Consider the following 18,392-nt stretch of genomic DNA (forward strand, 5'->3'; position numbering starts at 1 on the left):
GGAACGGTGCGGCGGGGGTTGTTCTCATGCCAGCCCAGAGTACCCCATAACTCACTTTCTCTTTTAACCCTTTTTCCTTCTCTACTACTAATTCATATTTGTACCTCATTTACACTTCCACGTACCCTCAACGATACTTCCGTATGACATTAACAACTACACTTTCTTATACCAGCAAAACAGTTCTTGTCCCATTTCCCTTCAAAACCCACAAATCAAACAACACAGTTCTTTCAGTTTCCATAAACACTCTTACTTACCTTATAACTTTCCCTTAGCAATCCAATCGTTCAGTTTATACACCTCTCACCACAGAGCCATCACTGACTGACCCACCTCCTTACACCTCTTCGCAGGCAGAACACAGTATCACATAAATGGCTTGATACTCATACCACACAGACATCCCTCTCTATGTTCATTGTCCCTGTCCTCTAGCTTATACATCAACCACCACTGATTACAATATTTAATCAGAATTTTTTCAGCTCAGGGTTCCTCCTGCGTTCCCCAGCGATATCTCGCCAATGTGCCAGTATCACCGTCAGGGGTGAGCGCGCAGGGGACCTCTTTGCCTCTGTGATTTTCCCATCGTAACTTAATATAAACCACCGTATTCTTTATAAGTAAAACCACTTTCTGCAACAACAGCATTGTTATGACTTGACCACATACTTTACAACAACCAGTAATTAATAATAACAAAAATAAACACATGTATTAAAACAAAGACAAAACAAGTATTGGAGACAACTTTCGCTTCGTCCTCCCCGGCAGTTTCCCCTCGCGTGGAGGACGGAACTGCGGGTCGGACTCCACACTCGCCCCGCAGCTGTGCTGCGTCTCACTCAACACCACACTCACACGACAATTCCAAGCACAATTACAATATATCATTTGTTAAAGCTTAACCAAAGAGTTAAGAACACCGTGTGCTTGTTGGTTGACTTAGGTCACCTATTATAGACAGCGCTGTATGATACCAATTTATCCAGGATTACCCAATCACCCTGTACCAGAGAGCAGACAAGCTCTGCCCAATTAGCAATCACCTGAATTGTGAGCAATAGCTCTTTTACCATGCGTACACTTACTGGCCCCTTTGTAGGCATTCCCTAGGGAGTCCTAACCCAAGCCGGCAACCTAACCTAACCCGTGAGCTCACATCCCTGGGGGGAGCACGCCGACTCCACTGTGCCCTGCGTAGGACGTCTCCTCACGACTTACCGGGTCCCCCATTTCACATACCTGGTTCCCGCCGATAGATGGTTCTTGTCTGCTCCTGCAGTGATCAGATGAGGGAGGGGATCCTCCGAGAAATCTCGGGCGCGCCAAAGGCGTCCCCCTTTGCTCAGCTGGCTCTGCAGCCCGAACAGAGAGGGTCCCATCTGGGTCGCCAAATTGACTTGCGGAATCAAACTCTATAATCCAGAGATGGATTATAAAGCAGGTATGTTTATTCCAGCGTTGCGCAGCGCCGGGTGCAAGGGGATAGCTCCTCCAAACTTGCACACCGTAAAGAGAAAAGTGTGTTACAGATATAGGTTAAGCTAATACATAATCAATAGTCTCCTCCTCAGTTTGATTACATATTCATTACATTCCCTATGGCCCCGTTCCCCGCGACCCCATCCCTCATTCCCCTGACCCCATTCCCCGCGACCCTTGCCGATGTTTTGGGGTGAAATTCTTCTTCTGTTTTCTTCTTGGTGTTATCTGCTGTTATTGTTCTCCCATGTCGGCATCATCTTGCCCGGGGGGGGGGATCTAATCCTTCTTGTCAGAGGTCTCCGGACAAGTTTCTTCTTATCTTTTAATCTCTGGATTATAGAGTTTGATTCCGCAAGTCAAACCCAAACCATTCCATGATTCTACAATGAAAACACAGCATTTCAAAGGAAAATTGTCACAGCTTTCTCAGTAGGGCATCTTCCAGCACGACAGAGCTTGACTGCCACATGGATATTCAAGAAGTCAGTGAATGCACCTCTTTCAACTTGCTTCTGGACACAATCAAGCCCCAGAGCAGGCTGTTTTCCAAAGGAACCCTATCAACTGCACTTGGGCTTTGGATTAGACCTTCCACAGAACAGAAAAAAGCTTTGCTCGAGGATGATAAAGTCTAGACACCACAATATATTTTCCATCTGATGCAGCAAACCTAAAAAGCCCTCCCTTGATCTCAGACTGCCACGATCAAAGCCATTATCCCATTCGGAGCCCTTCTGAAACTTTAGCTTCCAAATGTGCAAGTTATTTTTAAAATCTAAACCAGGCCAAGCCTCTTGTTTGGAGTTTTATGAGGAAAATGGGGTGTGTGTGTCCCAATCCTTCCCCCCACATCTGGGAGTGGCTGGCGGTCAGCCTGCACATGGGGAGGCTATGTGGGGGAACATGGTCTGTTCCCCCAATGATGGCCAGCAGGCATCATGGATATTCCCCATCCTTGATTAAGATGAAGGTTTTTGGAAGGCAAACATCCTCTGCATCCTCATCCTGCAATCTGTGTCTGCCTTCAGCATCCTCCATCACATCTTCCATTCTCCCCAGTGAGTGTTTCCCTCAACTAAGCAGCTTCTACAGCAGTAACACAAGATAAGTTACCTTTTTTTTGATCCCAGTATCAGCCTGACCTGACCAAATGCCATCAGAGCAGCCCTGGGTTAGCCATAGGTGGGGATAGAGAGGACAGCGCTTAAAGACTCTTTATCCTCACTGACTTCTGGAGAGCCAAAAGCAGCACTACACATTGAACATCACAGGTGCTCTGGGAGGTGTCATCTGAAATCACAGAATGCTTTGGGTGGGAAGGGACCTTAAAGTCCACTTAGACCCATCCAACCTTGCTGAGAGTACTGCCAGGGATGGGGCACTCACAGCTTCTCTGGGCAGCAGTGCCAGCGTCTCACCACTCCTAACTGTGATGATTTTCCTCTTTATATTCAAGGGATATATAGTTAGCATGGAAATGAGATGGATTTCAAGCTCAGCCCCCACCCATGTGCAAGTTTTGCTTGACCTCCTGAAGCTGGGCAGATGCTGATGGCCCCACTTCACACTCGCATCAGCTCCTTCCTTTCATGGGAAGGCAGTGAGCAAAGCCACACCGCACATCCATAATGCTTGACAGGAGCTAATTAAAGCACAGTTACTGACCTCAGGACAGAAGCCAGCCAGAGAAAATTTATGGTGTGCATCACACAGGCAAACGGAGGAGCTGATCGCAATGGCAGCTCCTGGCTTTAGAAGGCTGCAGGAGCACATCTATCACCAGCAGCAGCGTGCCCGCGCTCCAAAGGCTCACACACGGGCTATCTAATGCGATAAATTACATGGCCAGCAAGCCAGCACTGCAGCCCCTGACCGCTGGCACAGCTTCCCAAGAAAGTAAAACCAAGAGTAAAAGGAAAATGATTGAGCCCAATACACTGTCCTCTGGGCTGCTGCCAGCCCTGCCTGCCCCATGTTGCTATGGCCCCTCTGCACAAGCTGCGCTTGGGGCCGTAATGATAAACATTAAAGGCAAAAAGTCACGTTATTGATTCAGTTTCCATGTGTGAATGAGGCGAGGCTCCAGCACCACACCTGTCTTACAGCCAGGTTTTCCTGCCCTCTTTTCCTGTTCAGCAGTGTTTTTCTGTGCCCCTCTTGCATTATGGAGGGAGGAAACTGATACACTGTCCTCTCTTCCAAAACCCAACATGCAAAGAAAAACCAACCTTACTACGAGTCCTGGCAAACTTAGAGCAGTAATTTACGTCCAAGTAGAACTCTGTTTTTTATAAGGAATACCACCGAATTAAGGAGTCAAAGGTGGAACTGTACAAGGCAAAGCAAAAGCCCTTTATTTCACCAAAACGACACCGAGTAACAGATCCTGCCAGTTAACCGGGGTATACATGAAGGCTTGGCTGAAAGCAAGCTCATTAAGCCGGCTGGTTCGTTAAGTGCCAACCAAAACAGGCAGTGCTCTGATCATTGCACAAGGGGCTGGGAAGCAAACACAGCGCTCACTTAAACCAGTGATAACCAAGGAAAATCCTTCCAGCTCACCCTCCCCCCACAGCACAGCATCCACCCCCAGTATGTTTTATGATTTACTTACACAAGCGGCATGACAGATAACTTGGAGGAAATCAGATGCTTAATGATTAAGCGACACTTAGGCAGCACTCAGAAACATATAAATACGCCCTTTGGAAACCCTGCAACAAAAACAGAAGGTATAAACAGACAGTAACTAATTATTCTGATTAAATCTTGGAAGACCTGAAATAACCGACCCAGCCAGACTGCGGCAGAACAAAGCTGGTGTGTGCCCGGGCTGCTGGAGAAAATAAGTCACACCCAAACAAAAGAATTCACCAAAATAAACCCAAGTGTTTTCTGTTTGTACGTGTGTTTCTTAAAGCCCACGCTGATAGGAAACCTCTACGGTACCCTGGAGGGATCCGTCACCATCAGCTAAAATTAGACATCAATGAAATGGGTAAACATGGGTTGCTCCAATGCGCGCTTGCACAACGACACTCCCACTACTCGCTTTGGAGTGGCACACTGGGCTTTTTATCCCCTAAAGGCCACCAAAACTGAAAATAGAGCTTTTCTGAATTAAAAGAAATTAAAGGGTAATAACTAAGGAGTGTTGCTGGGGAAAAGGGAGGTGGTGGGAGTTCCGTCTTGCTACAGAGCTTCCCGGATGGGATGCGGTGTGATAAGGTGCAATGGGATGCTCAATGCAACAGTGAGAAGAAGCAGCATCACATCCCACCAACAGCTTCTCTGCCACCAAGGGCCTGATTTATCCTGGTATCAGGTGCTGGAAGCCTCTGTTACAGCAGATACCGCACCTAGAACGTGGCAGGGGGATGCTCACAGCAGATGCTGCTCTGCTCTCCTTGCCTTGGAAAAACATTGCTTTCCTCCCCCTTTTCCTCTCTGCCCTCCTCCTACCGCATTAAATACCAGCAGGCCTCAGGGGAATATTTAATCTCAAACCTCAGTAATCAATCAGTTCACCCTAACGCATGAGAAAGAGCCACAGCAGTAAGCATCAAATCCCATTTCTACCCAGCAATAGCACGTTTTAATTACGCACATAAAATGAGCCTTTTAAGATAAATCCTGATCTGACGCCCCCCAGCCCCGGGGTGATGGGTGGGGAGGGACACAGTGCCAGGGGAAGAACATGAGGACAGGGAGAGGAAAGGAAGGAGAAGCCACTGTGGCATTTATTTGAAATGACAGTTTCATAGGGATGCTCTGGTTTGCAGGGGGCACGATAATGCTTCGTCCCTACCCAGCAATGCTGGGCCGCATCCCAAGTGGCACAGCTCACAAACAGTGATGTGAAGCACACGTATATTTTAAATATAAACACACGCGCAGACTTTTCTAATATGGAGGAACAAAAGAGGGGACATCCTGCTGAAACATCGTGTGTCGCTCAGCTGCTCTCTGTGGCAATGAAGGAAATCAGAACCAGAGCCCATGCGCATGCCTGCTCTCCATGGTGAGCTTTGGCTTTGGAAACATCTCTGGATCCCTAACATCAGTTCCAAGCAGTCCAAACCACCACGAGGATCAGGCAGAAAACACCTCCTTGGGTATCCTGGAGGTCTTTTCCAACCTTAATGATTCCACAGCTCTAACTGCTGCTCCATCCCTGCTGGATCACAATGCTCAGATAACCCCAGGCACACTCAGGTTTGGAGATGGCAGTGTTATCTTTGACTTCTTCACATGTAGCAAAGCAGTGTTTTCAAACCCTCTTTTTCCAGGCAGGTCCCATATGGCAGGATCCTTACACACACGTGCACGTATCGCTTTCAAAAGACGCACGCTCCCCGATTTGCAGGAGTGGTTTTCGGAAGGGGATGTGGTGTGGGGCAACAGGAATTTTCCAGTTCCTCCCAACAGGAAATGCCAAGTTGAGATTCGAAAGGCTGATTTACCTGTAACTGAGATTCCTGCTCCCAGTTCCCTTCAAAAAGCAACCGCTCCCTCCCTCCTTTATTTTTGGCATCGGTTTCCTCGAGACTTGTAACATCAGGAATTGCTTGGCATGGGGACAAATTCCTCAAGCTCCACATGCATACCTAGAACTGCTATTTCACCCCGAAGAGCGGGGCTTTGTAGGGCCGTTTGGGATGGAGATGCTCAGTATCTAGAGCAAAGCAAACCTCCCAGGCACAGAAGCAAAGATAGATTTATTAATTCGTGGAAAACGTCCTTATGAATTACTTCATTCAGATCAACAGGACAAAACAAAATCAGAGCTATCTGGCAGCAGCACTGCAAAAGCTTCAGTCCCAATTTCAGTCCACTCCTGCAGGGGAAAACATGCTTTAAAACAAGACGCTGCTATCAGGGTTTCATGAACAGCCAAAATAGATCAAGGGCATCGACATGAGTAGGAGGTAGGTGCAGGAAGGTGAAGCTGCTTTTTGTAGGAGGGAGAGCAGCTTATTAGGATTCAAACTGCTGTCCATGGCTCCAAATCACCTTCTGAAACCATTTACCAAGCTCCCCATTTTCAGATCATCTGCCAGTTTTTAAATCAGCATCCATTTGAGATCTATTTTTGAAACAAGCAGCGAAAAGGGGAAGGAATGATGGATGTCACCCTGCAGGATCGTACCTCCACAAGTGCTGCAGGAACGCCTGTTCCTCTAACAAATTCCCCTGCTGGGGATATTAAAATTGCAATTATCTGTATGCATTTAACATGGAGCAGTTAATTCTGCAGTGAAGCATCCTGCATGCACAGGAGACCAGTTCTGGGATGCCCACACCATCCTGCCCATATACCAGCCAGCACAGGGTGACAAGGGCATGGGGACAACCCCCCATCTCGTTGCACCTTGGCCACAAGCTGCTCTACTCTCAAGGCACCTGCAAGGCACAAACCATGCTGCACTCAGAAAGCTGTCCTCTGGTTCTCTTAACTAACAAACAACCAAAGAACTCAAGGAATCAGCCTTTCAAGAGAAAAGCCAATTTCCTTGCTTATACCTAAAATATACCTCCCCTTAGCTGTGTGCGAGCCAAGTCAACACCCTCCCCCCCATTCAAGTCACCAGCTGGTTCGTTAAGTACCATGTGACATACATTTATTTTTTTCTATTTATATATATATATACCTATTCCTTATATCGGCCCAGGCTGCTCAAGGGCCAGCATTTGAGCAGATAAGGGCTGGCTCTGGCTGCCCAAGGATAAGCATGGTCACAGACTGCCTCCATCTCACAAGGTGCCATTTAAAGAGGGAAGATTTAGATTGGAAATATGGAAGACATTTTGTGTTGTTTTTTTTTAATAAGGGTGGTGAGGCACTGGCAGAGGGGTGGTGGGTGCTCCAGCCCTGCAGACACCCAAGGTCAGGCGGGATGGGCTCTGAGCACCTGATGGGGCTGTGGGTGTCCCTACTCATTGCAGGGGAATTGGTCTAGATGGCCTTTGAAGACCCTTCCAACTCAAACAACCCTGTGTCTCTGATCATAGATCCTGAAGCTACTGTTTCATTACAGCTCTACTTATGAGTGGTTTTCTTGGCTATTTTGAAGGCTGTAACAGTTTATGGCTGTGCTACAAGACCAATCCTTCCACAACACACCTCACTCAAAGCTAGAGGTGGCCTTGCAGCGACCATCATCTTGGTCACCAGCACAGGCCAGACATGGGCTAACAGAAGGCAATAATACAGGACTTGGCCAAGGGTTGCCCTGACGCCCAGATGGGCATGAGGTCTCAGTTTGGAGCTGGATTTGCCTGTTTTGCATAAGCAAATTTGAAGCTAGCCTCAGTAACCACACCTTCAAGGGTATATTTAACTGAAATCGAAGGCAAAGTTTGGGTCAACAGCAGCTTAGCACTCAGCCTGGCTACACCATGAGCTCACATCCAATAGCAACCATATCTTACACACATGTTCCTTATAGTTCTGCAATTCTGGCACCAGGAGGAGGAAGAGAAAAGTTCCTGCAAAGCTTTGAAAGGGGAAACAAATGAGGAGATGGTGAAGTTGGACCAATGGGTTCTCCACACTGTGGGCATGGCATAACTTCATGAGGGTCTGTGGCACCCTTCTGGACACTGGGATGAGGTACATTGACCTCCACAGCTCTTCAGCCTTGAGGAAGAAAGAGTAGGGGCCAAGACAGCAGGATAACACACAGATAAGGCTGAAGACAGGCTTGTTTTTACATCTTGCTCCCAGGAAGCAACATCACCTGTCACATCACATCATGTCACCATACAGCACCAGCAAAGTCCCAGCTCACACCCTACCAGATAGCACCTAAGAAACAAAACCACCCTACATCTTAATGTTGGTTCTTTTCATGAGGTTTTGTTCACACTGAGAGTAACACACCAAAGAGGACGCGTGTCCCCTCATTAAGACAATTCAATAAGGCACCAGGGGCTTCAGTATGCCAGGCTGGTGATGTGGTTGGGTAGCAATCAGGAGGGCTGTGGTGGGGAAAAATTAATCAAAGGGAGCACAGTTTACACTAAGTTTTAGTTCCCTCCTTCCCTCTGGGCAGTGCTTCTAACTGTTAGAGCACATCAGAGAAACCTGGTGGTCACCAGAGAAGAGACTGGGTTTCAAGCTGCTTCTCTGCAGTTGCTTTACAAATAAACAAAGAAAGAATGAATGCCTGCACCCTGGAAACACCTCACAGCCCTTCATCCAAGCAGAGTACAAATCCAGCTGCTCCACAATCTTATCTCAATGCAGAAACAGTCTGGGATGAGATACAAGGGTTCCCTGAAGGCATGGTTTATTAAAGGCATCTTCATTTAGCAGGTTTTCTTCAAAAACAATGCAATAAAGCACCCATCCTGGATGGGTTTTCACTGCAGCAGCTTAGGAAAACCCTATGGAGGCAGGGCTGTGGGGACACATCAGCCACCACCCATAACTGGAAAGCCAGTGTGATTCTTCCTAGGCTAAAAAAGCAACCCAGGGACCAAGGGGCACCAAAGCACCTGTAGGGACCTGAAGGCAGCACTGACCCTACAGAGCCTTGTCCCCACTCAGAGCCGCCCAGAGTGAGGGGGACACACACCAATGGGCATTATGGAGAGATCCACAGAAAGCTTCCTATTTATTCACTACACATCTGCCCCTGCAGTGCATATCCTACCACCAGGCTCTGCACACCCATAGCCAGATGTACTTGGGGCCAGGTTTCGACAAGCGGAGCTACAAAAGCACGGAACAAAGAGGCACCAGTTTGCACACATCCCCGGGAACTTCCCTGCAACCAACGCTTTTTGTTTATCCAACACGCGATCTCTACACGTTCAGCTATTTTAATCCCACCCGCTATTAATGGATGTTAAAGGCGGTTGGGTAAGATGTTCAACAAAAATCTCATTTAGAGATCAAGACAAGCTTAATTGGTTTCTAGCCAGACCTGCACAAAGATGGGTTACTCCACAAATACAGTTGCTAATCTGCGCATTATACTCCATAAGCCCCCACTGACAAAGAAAAAGGGGGGGAAAAAAAGAGACAAGATGCACAAAGGAATGTGGGATTTGGGGCACTGCTTCTAACAAGGAGCAAATTAGAAGCTATGAATTCTGCAGGAACAAGGGCTTTGCTCTCCTTTGAAGCAAAGGAATAACCAAGTAGTATACAAGACAACAAATAAAGGCGTAATGCAGATCAAATATGCGTTCTCCCTCTTGCTGTGCACAGCAGCACCATCCAGTTCAGTTTCTTGAAGAGCGTTTCCAGGCGCTATTGTTTCTGCAGGTCTGTAGCAGCAAGGGGAAAAGCAGCTGAGGACACGTCATTTCAAGTGTGATGGAGTCGGAAGAACCAAGAACCTCGTGATTAAAAAGCACAGAACTGAAACCCTGGAGAGCTGAATTCACTTCCTAACCCTGAAAAAAAAAAAAAAGAAGGGAAAAAAAAAAAAGAGGCTTCCTGTGTGATCACATCCTCGATGATTTATTCAAGTATCTGGTGTTGAAAACCAAGAGAAGGGGGGGAAAGGAAGCGGGAGGAGGAAGGGGAAGAGTCGATCCCATGGGCTTTCAGTAGGCTTGGGGTGAGCCGAGCAGCATTGGCAGCAGTGCAGGTAGCGAAGTGCTGAAAGGATCAGTGCTGAAAGCCTTCCCTCGTGCAGCAGCCCAGCATAGGAGGCCTGTTTGTGTTTTGGGATCCCGGCCAGTTCTGCTGGGTGGGCAGAGCTGTACCCAAGGCTGACGGGAGGTCACAACGCTGAGGTGCACTGGGGCTTAGCATGCACCAGGAAGGTGTTTGAAGCACCCATTTTTCCACAGATCCATCTCCCTGCTCATGACACCCCATGACAGCTGCAGCCAAAGCTCAGCCCTTTGGGTCCCCAGCCCCCCAGTTGCTCTTGTCCCCCATGGCATGGGGACTGCAGACCCCACAGATGCGTTATCTCTCACGAAGTTCACAGTGAAATGAAACAGAAACAGGCAACCAAGTGACACAGGTTAAGGCCCTCTGTCCTCTTTTTCTCATGCTGAAACCTGTCAGGCTGTAGGATGGCTTCAAAAACAGGCAGTCTATTTCATGGACCCCTTCTTTAAAAGGGAACCACGCAGTCCATGTCGCTGCAGCCCGAACTGTCACCACGATGAAGAAATATCAGAACGTTGACCTCAGTGAGCAGAAGAGCAGCACTTAATACAAAAGTAAACGTGAGAAAACCACGAGCATAAAGGCTCCTTTCCAACTCCAGGACCCAAAGTAAACTGTCTGTAGGAATAACGACATTTAGCACGCTCCAAAAATTTTCCTTGACATCTTTTTTGCTCTGTGTGATGGGTAGAGACTTCCCGGGGCTCTGGAGCCAGCGGCGATTTCACGTGCAATGTGCCAGACAGCGGTTTCCACGGGAGATAAAAGGAGCTGGAGTCTGAAAATGGAACCGAGGTGTCCCCAGAGAGCCTCCAGCCGCTCTGCAGGATGCGTCCATAACAAGGGGGTGGTGAGGAAGGAGCTCAGTGTCAGCTCTCCCAGCCAACCTCCTGCAGCCACGGAGTTGCACTAAGTAAACGAGTGACGTACAGCCGACAGGACAGGGGTCAGAAGCACCGCCTCTTGTAAGCAGGGTTGCTCAGGAGGCACTGGGGATTACAGCAGTTCAAACAGTCCTTGGCGTGACTTACCGGAGCGGATTTGCAAGTTCAGCTTTTCTGCTGCCTGGCTGGCACTGCCGAGCATCATACGGGATCACATCCTGAGAGCCTGGCCCCATGTACACCCCCTGCACAAGCATGGATCACCATCCATGGGGCTTCCATGGGAGAAGCCCCAAAGCCAGATGCATAACCCAAGTCCAGCCAACTTCAAGCAATACAGGGGAACAGCAGCCGGGCGCTGTGCAGGGAGCACGGGGCCAACCCCACAGGGCAGCCAATTGCCAAACATCCAAAGGGCTCTCAACAGGGAAAGAGCTTTACACAAACAGCTTCACAGCCACTTATGGGCGTCCTCAAAGGAAACAGCTGCACCGGACCTCAGCTGCCATGGCTCTCCGGGACAGCACGCAAGAGTCCATAGCTTGGTTCACTTAGAAGATGCTGAGGCTAAGCAAGGAAAACAAAAAGCTAAAAAGCACATGACCATGCTGCATTGGGAGCCCAGCTTGTGGTGCTGCTTTGGGGTACAGCAAACTGACTCCTGCATGCAGCTTTGCTGCTCTCCAAGAAGCGTGTGGGCATTTTACCTGCTTGTTGACAGCCCACTCCCTAAAGCTCAGCACTGGGGATGCCCCATGTGCCCACAGCACCTCCCCTGGGCCAGCAAACCCATCTCCTCTAATGCACTGAAGGAATCCACCCCCTACAGCATCTTCCCAAAAACTGTCAAATGTAGCTCAGCTTTGCATACAGGTAGGAACACCAGCTGCTAATATTCTATGCAAAACCCCCTGACATCAGCCTGAGAGCAGACATGCCCCAAACCCAACCCACACTGTGAGAAGAGGACTGGAAAGTAGCACTGGGAGCACCCAGAGGTCCCACTGTGCCTTGCACATCCCCAGTGGTGGGCATGCATCTAGGGAGCTAATTGTGCCTTTCTGCTCTCTTCATGTCACTGCTATGCACGTACATACACACATGGGTTTTGAGCTTTGCATGACAAATTTCCAGCTGGAGCTCTGCCTGTGCAATGAGGAACAAGGAGTCCCAGTCTGGGACATCCCAAGCCCTGGGGAATGGGTGGCTCAGACCAGCTCTTGCAGATGAATCTGATGGCAAGATGTCAGCCTGAGAGCTCAGAAGCAGCCCCTGCACCGAGGCACTCCTGCTGCTCTCCCACCATGCCCTTAGAGCATTATTTCATTCACGCTCTTGTATAAATGCCTGAACTTGACCAGAGCTGCCCAGCGAGGTACGACCCAGGCTTTTGGGTGGTGAAGCTGTGCACACACACGAAGACATGATTCAGGTGAGCAGCACGTAGCTGGGAGTGCATAGCTGAGCAATGCTCGCCGAAGGAATGCAGGAGGAGCAACATGAAGCCACTTGTCTGGCACGGCGAGGAGCCCTGCAGTGACATGCACGGCCCTGGTGCTCAGCAGGATGCTGCCGTGGTGAGGGCAGGCTCAGGGAGATGAAGATGCCTCCAACCAACGACACATCACCCCTTGTTCGGCATTCTACAAATGCAGTACTATGTGTCCTCAGAGCCAAGCTGGGAAGGGTTCAGAATGAGAGCTCCAAAACGACTTAAAACCATCCAAATGGCAGCAAACCAACCAAGCCAGCCTTCAAGAAGACACAAATGAGCACCAGAACTGAGCTCCGATGGGCTAACTAATGCTTGCCACCAGCTCTGACACAGTGACAGAACTCTGACAGGGTCTACGCCACTCCATCTCCAGCAGCAATGTTTTGCACTGTCAATGCAACTCAGTCAAAGACAGTAATTTATGGAGTAATTAAGTGACTCACAACAGTGACTCATCAGCAAGCACCACCAGGTTGGGCCACCCCATCCACTTTGCTGTTGTAGGAAGTGACTTTCTGATGCAGGTGTTCCCGACGGCACAGAGCTCTTCCATTTTGCAAATAGGGAACAAAAGGCGGAGGCTGTGGGCCCAGCACTGGAGGAAGCATTAACAAAACATGGTGATGGGTGATTCATGTGGGATTGGGGCATCGCAGAGGACAGCCCCAACTGGCTTCACCAATAGGAAAGCACTCAGAATGTCATACGTTATTTTGCTTTGCTGTAATTTCAGGGGTTGGTTTTCAGGCCACACCACTCACAGAACAAACCCTGTCAGCTCACATCACCAACGTCTCCACTCAACCAAGTGGGTAACTATGGGGTGTCAAGTAGGCAGCTATGGGATGTCAAGCTGCTCCTCATCCCCACCTCCTTTGCTTTTGGTTTTTGTTTTTCTTTATTTCCTCAGAGGCCACACAAAGATCTGAAAGTTTTATGACTCACTGAGCTGACATTTTCTACGCCACCCCAGAACTTCTGGTTCTTCAACATATTCCAATGCGCTGCAACGCACAGGGACAGGAGGGACTGAGCACAGCTCATCTCCCATTGGGACAGGAGCAAGGCAGCACCAGCACGGCTTCCTTCCCAGCCCGGCTCAGACAGAGGGCAGCAGGGGAAAAAAAGAACCAAGGGTAAATCACAGCAGGCTAAAAACTTTCTATTTCCAACTTCCTACTTAATGCAAGAAATAAGTCATTTGGGGCTGACGTGCAGAGCAGAGCTCATGCAATATGCAAAAAAAGCCACTGCTGGCACATGGAACTGTTTTCCAAGCCTTCATTAGTTGTTTCTCCCATCCCCTAGTATGGGAAGCATGAAGAGTAAGTGATCTACATGCTAAGCCATATAGATTTAACTAGTGCAGAATTTAGGGTCAGATGCTGGGTATTTCTTCTCTAACTTCCAGGTCTCCATTCAGCACATTGCTGACGTTTGTCTTTGTGCAGAGGTGAAAAATACACACTGTTAACTCAAAGAGGGGAAAAAGAAATCAATGCCAACACGATTTGAATTTTACAGTGCTCAACCATCACAACTTGCAACAGAACAGCTGTACCAGCAGGTCAATGCAAGCTTGATAGGACAGCAGCAGAACACAAGGGTTTTTTTGCCCCTTGTTTAAAGAATTACTGATAGAAAGATGTGCATTTAAAACAAAAAGAAGATGCAGGCTGAAGCATCAAGACCAAATCCCACTCAATTACAGCAGAACAAGCACGCCCTGCTCTGCACGAGCCTCACCACTCAATCCGCAGCAGCCTTCTGAAGCCAAGCTGAGATATTTGATCAGCAGCATCGAGTCAGAAAGCAAAGCACCCAACAAAATCCTCGTTTGTGAGAGAAGGCTGCAGAAATCCCGTAGAGCAGGCTTTGGCAATCTCTGAAGCTGACAGCTGGATGCCCTTGCTTATCTACTGCTGAAGCATGCACAAAAAAGCCCCGAATGCTTGCAGTGCCGCGCGAGCCTTCCAGGCAGCCCCGCCAGGCTCTTAAAAAGACCCATATAAATAGCGAGCCTCATTTATTAATACTTCAGAGATAAAAGCAGCCGTGCAGCAGCAGCTCGGCATAGATCGACACAGAAGACCACCCGCCCTACGTGGTGTATCTGCCTGCATCACCAGCAGCTACCTTTGGGTTGTAAATGCAGTAGGTGTGTTGCTTTTTGTGCCACCCAGCAATCAGGGTCAGTGCAAGGGCTGCTCCCTTAGGATCATAGAATCATTCCAGTTGGAAATGAGGTCCCCAGGCCCACCCCCACCATGCCCAATGACCATGTCTATCAGTACCACATCGTTATGGTTGTTGAGCACCTCCAAGGGCAGTGACCCCACCACCTCCATGGGCAGCCTGAGATCAAGTGGGATCCCCCAAAACAACTCTTCTACTCAAAGAAAGCTGCTGGCTGCTGCTTAGCTAAAGGAGTTGTTGCACTGACACTTGCCTGGCACGCTGCTGCCTGCCCCCTGCACTGCATTTCAGTGGCACTGAGGCTGGCAGTACAGCAGTGCCAATGGCAGAGGTGTGGAGACCATGGAATGGAAGGAGGGGACCTGGGGACAGCAGGTACATGACACCCACACAGGAGTGCATGACGCAGCTCAGGAGATGGGCAAGAAGCCAAAACAAAGAACAGAAGCAGGAGGAGATAACCATGACCCGGTCCTAGCGGCCACCCCATCTAGAGCCCTTCCTGCTGTCTCCCAAAAACAAAGGGTCAGATAAGGCGCTGGCTCAGGTCAGGACTGGTCTGACTCCACTTCCAGCCCAGGGCAGCAGATTTGGCACTGCTCTTACACCTCATCCATCCTGTTTTCCTGCTCGGGGCAGAGGCCAGGCAGCAAAGCAGCCAGCCCCAAACACCACAGGGCCGCACGCAGTGACCCGGCCGGAGGATGATGAGAAGGAAGAGGAGGATGAAGAGGAGGAAGCTTCCCTGTTTCCTGCTGCCCTTCGTTCTCACCTTGCTCCATCAGAGATCCTGGACTTTGGCTCTTGCTCCCTGCACACAGGAGGCTGTAGGCCACACTGGGCTGGCCCCAAGGACCCGAGTCACTTATTAACCAAGGGGGTGTCAGCAGGGAAAGGAGGCCAATGGCAATGGGGCCTGCAGGACCCTACAGACAGGGGACACTGAGTGCTTCAGGATGCCCATGGCTGGGCTGAGGGAGTTAAACCAGGCGGTGTCACAGCTCACAGAGGTGGCCTCAGCAGATAATGCAGCTGGGTTCTGTGTGCAGTATCAGGACCAGCCTCTAGAGAGGGAAGAAAGCCTCATCTGTGCAGCAGAGAGAAGCTGCTGGTGGCAAGGCATTGAGATCTGCAGCAACCAGGCTGCATGAACCCAGCAGGGCTCCGGCACCGGGACGCAGCACCTTCCCACCACCTCCAGGTCCCATAGCAGTGGGGCAGGCACACACTGCTCAGCTTTAGCCGGGAGGACTCCAGCTTGGCTTTGCCTTCCATTAACCTTGATGCAAAAGCAATGCAAAAAGCCCCTTCCACACGAGCATGCAAAGCAGCACAGCCCCCACGGGTGGAACCAAGCACAAACACCATTCAGCCAGCTGTCCCCACGGGGAGACCAGTGAGGGCATCGTCCTCATCCATTGCACCACTGACCCCATTCTCGCAAACACGGTGCCACATCCAACCTGCTGCTCTACGGCTGCTGCCCCACAGCCCCACCCCACCCTCCGACACAGCCATCCCCACCACGAGACACCCCACAACCCCGCTCCCACATCGCGGCGCGGACCCTCACCCCACCAAAGCCGGCAGCGCGGGGCAGGGACCCCCGGCACTCCCATCCCCCCCCGGGGGCACGGGCTCCATCCAACCCAACGGGGCGGCGTTGCCATGGCGAAGGCAGCGCCGCATCCCGCAGCCCCCACCGCCCCGCTCCCACCGCCGCGGCCCCGCCCGAGCCCCGCTCCCCGGAGCCCGCAGCGCCGATACGAGACCCCACAGCCGGGATCCTCGGGGGGAGGGATGGGAAGGAGGGGGGGGGGGTGTACGGTACGGCCCCGGGGAGCGCCGGGATACGTGGGGAGCCTCAACCGCCGCTGAACCGAGAAAGCGGCCCCGATCCCCCGCCCAGCGGCACGACGCGGTCACTCACCGAGCGGAGCCGACACCGACCCGGTACCTGCCGGCGCTGCGCCGAGCGGAGCCCGCCCGGCCCCTGCCCACAATGGGCCGCGGCCGCCCCGCCCCGCCCCGCCCCGCGCCGCCGCAACGACCGCCCCGAGAGATGGCGTCATGCAACACGCCCCCACGGCACGGAGCCGACGGGAGTTGTAGTGTACGGCCATGCGGGAGGGGTGAGCGCTGTGCGGGGAGGAATGTCTTCACGGCGAGGGTAGGCAAACTCCATCCCATCCCATCCCATCCCATCCCATCCCATCCCATCCCATCCCACTCTATTCTATGCCATCCCACTCTGTTCCACCCCGTCTCGTTTCATCCCATTCAGCCCCATCCATCCCTTTTCATCCCATTCCATCCTATCCTACCCTATCCCCTCTCCTCTCATCTCACCCCATCCCATCTCATCCTATCCCATCCCGTCCCATCCCATCCCATCCCATCCCATCCCATCCCATCCCATCCATTTCATCCTATCCCATTTCATCCAATTATATCCCACTCTGTTCCAACCCATACCATCTCACTCAATTCCACTCCACTTCATCTTATCCCATGCCATCCCACACTGTTCCATCCTGTCCTGTTTCATCCCATTCAACCCCATCCCATCCTATTTCATCCCATATCATTCCATCCTATCCTATCCTATCCTATCCTATCCTATCCTATCCTATCCTATCCTATCCTATCCTATCCTATCCTATCCTATCCTATTTCATCCCACCCCACCCTGTTCCATCTCATCCCATTTCATCCCATCCCATCCCATCCCATCCCATCCCATCCCATCCCATCCCATCCTACCCTATTCTATCCCACCCCACCCTGTTCCATCCCATCTCACCTCACTCCATTCCATTCCGCTGCATCCTATTCCATCCCATCTTGTCTCACCCCACTCCATCCCTTCCCTTCTCCTTCCCCACCAGCAGATGAGCACTGCAGATAAGGCGACACAGATGATGACAGGCACACAAGATCCATACCCCAGCTGCTTTCACAGTGCATAATAACATCGTCCCAAGCAGCACAGTCCACTGTCTGCCAGCTGGGAACTCATAAATCACTTTTCCAAAGGTTCCTGCATGGCACTGCCATCACCTCTCTGCAGGATCATGCTGTGCATTCCCACTGCCTTCACGCCAAGGGATTTGCTATTGCTTTTGGTGCAAATCAAAACTCCAGATTGAATTAACGGTGTGTAACACTATAGCTCAAGTAAATATTTCTTTCCTGGATAAGAAGTCAAACTATTTGTACATCGTATTATTATTATTTTATTTTTTTTTCTCAGCAACGACCTTCCAGATCAATGGGAAGGTGTCAAGGGCTGTTGGGAGCAGCAAGTCTGATGGTAGTGCTGGGAGGCTGGGTAAGTCTCTGAGTGTGTTGAGGAAAAGCCAGCACAGGTTTTGGAGAGGGAAATTATGGCTTATGAATTTATTGCAGCCCTTGGAAGCAGCCAAAGAGCCGGAGATCTGGAAATGGATATAATGGATATGGATTTCCTAATGGCTCCTTCAAAACCTTTTGTCCAAGGCTCTTGAGGAGGGTAAGGAGCCATGAAAAATTAAGCACAGAAATCATCAGGAACAGACAGAGCTGAAGGAGTACCCAGGGGAACAGATATCTGTGCAGGATCTGTGCTGCTCCACATCTCTGCCCATACTGGGGACACCTTGGGACACAGGGAGAGAACGGCAGCTGACATTCAGGAGAGATAGATGTGAGT

The 18,392-nt window shown here is 50.4% G+C and overlaps 1 protein-coding gene across 1 annotated transcript in view; it reads right to left on the reverse strand.

Moving 5' to 3' along the window:
• The window catches only part of DAAM1 (dishevelled associated activator of morphogenesis 1), an 87,562-nt gene extending 70,821 nt beyond the window's left edge, over window positions 1-16,741 (reverse strand). The window contains exon 1 of the mRNA XM_015865786.2: window positions 16,632-16,741. The gene's annotated coding sequence lies outside the window, so the exon portion shown is untranslated. The remainder of the gene's footprint in view (window positions 1-16,631) is intronic.
• Window positions 16,742-18,392: the final 1,651 nt, after the last annotated feature.

Source organism: Coturnix japonica, chromosome 5 (genome assembly GCF_001577835.2).
Source record: "Coturnix japonica isolate 7356 chromosome 5, Coturnix japonica 2.1, whole genome shotgun sequence".
NCBI classification, from domain to species: Eukaryota; Metazoa; Chordata; class Aves; order Galliformes; family Phasianidae; genus Coturnix; species Coturnix japonica.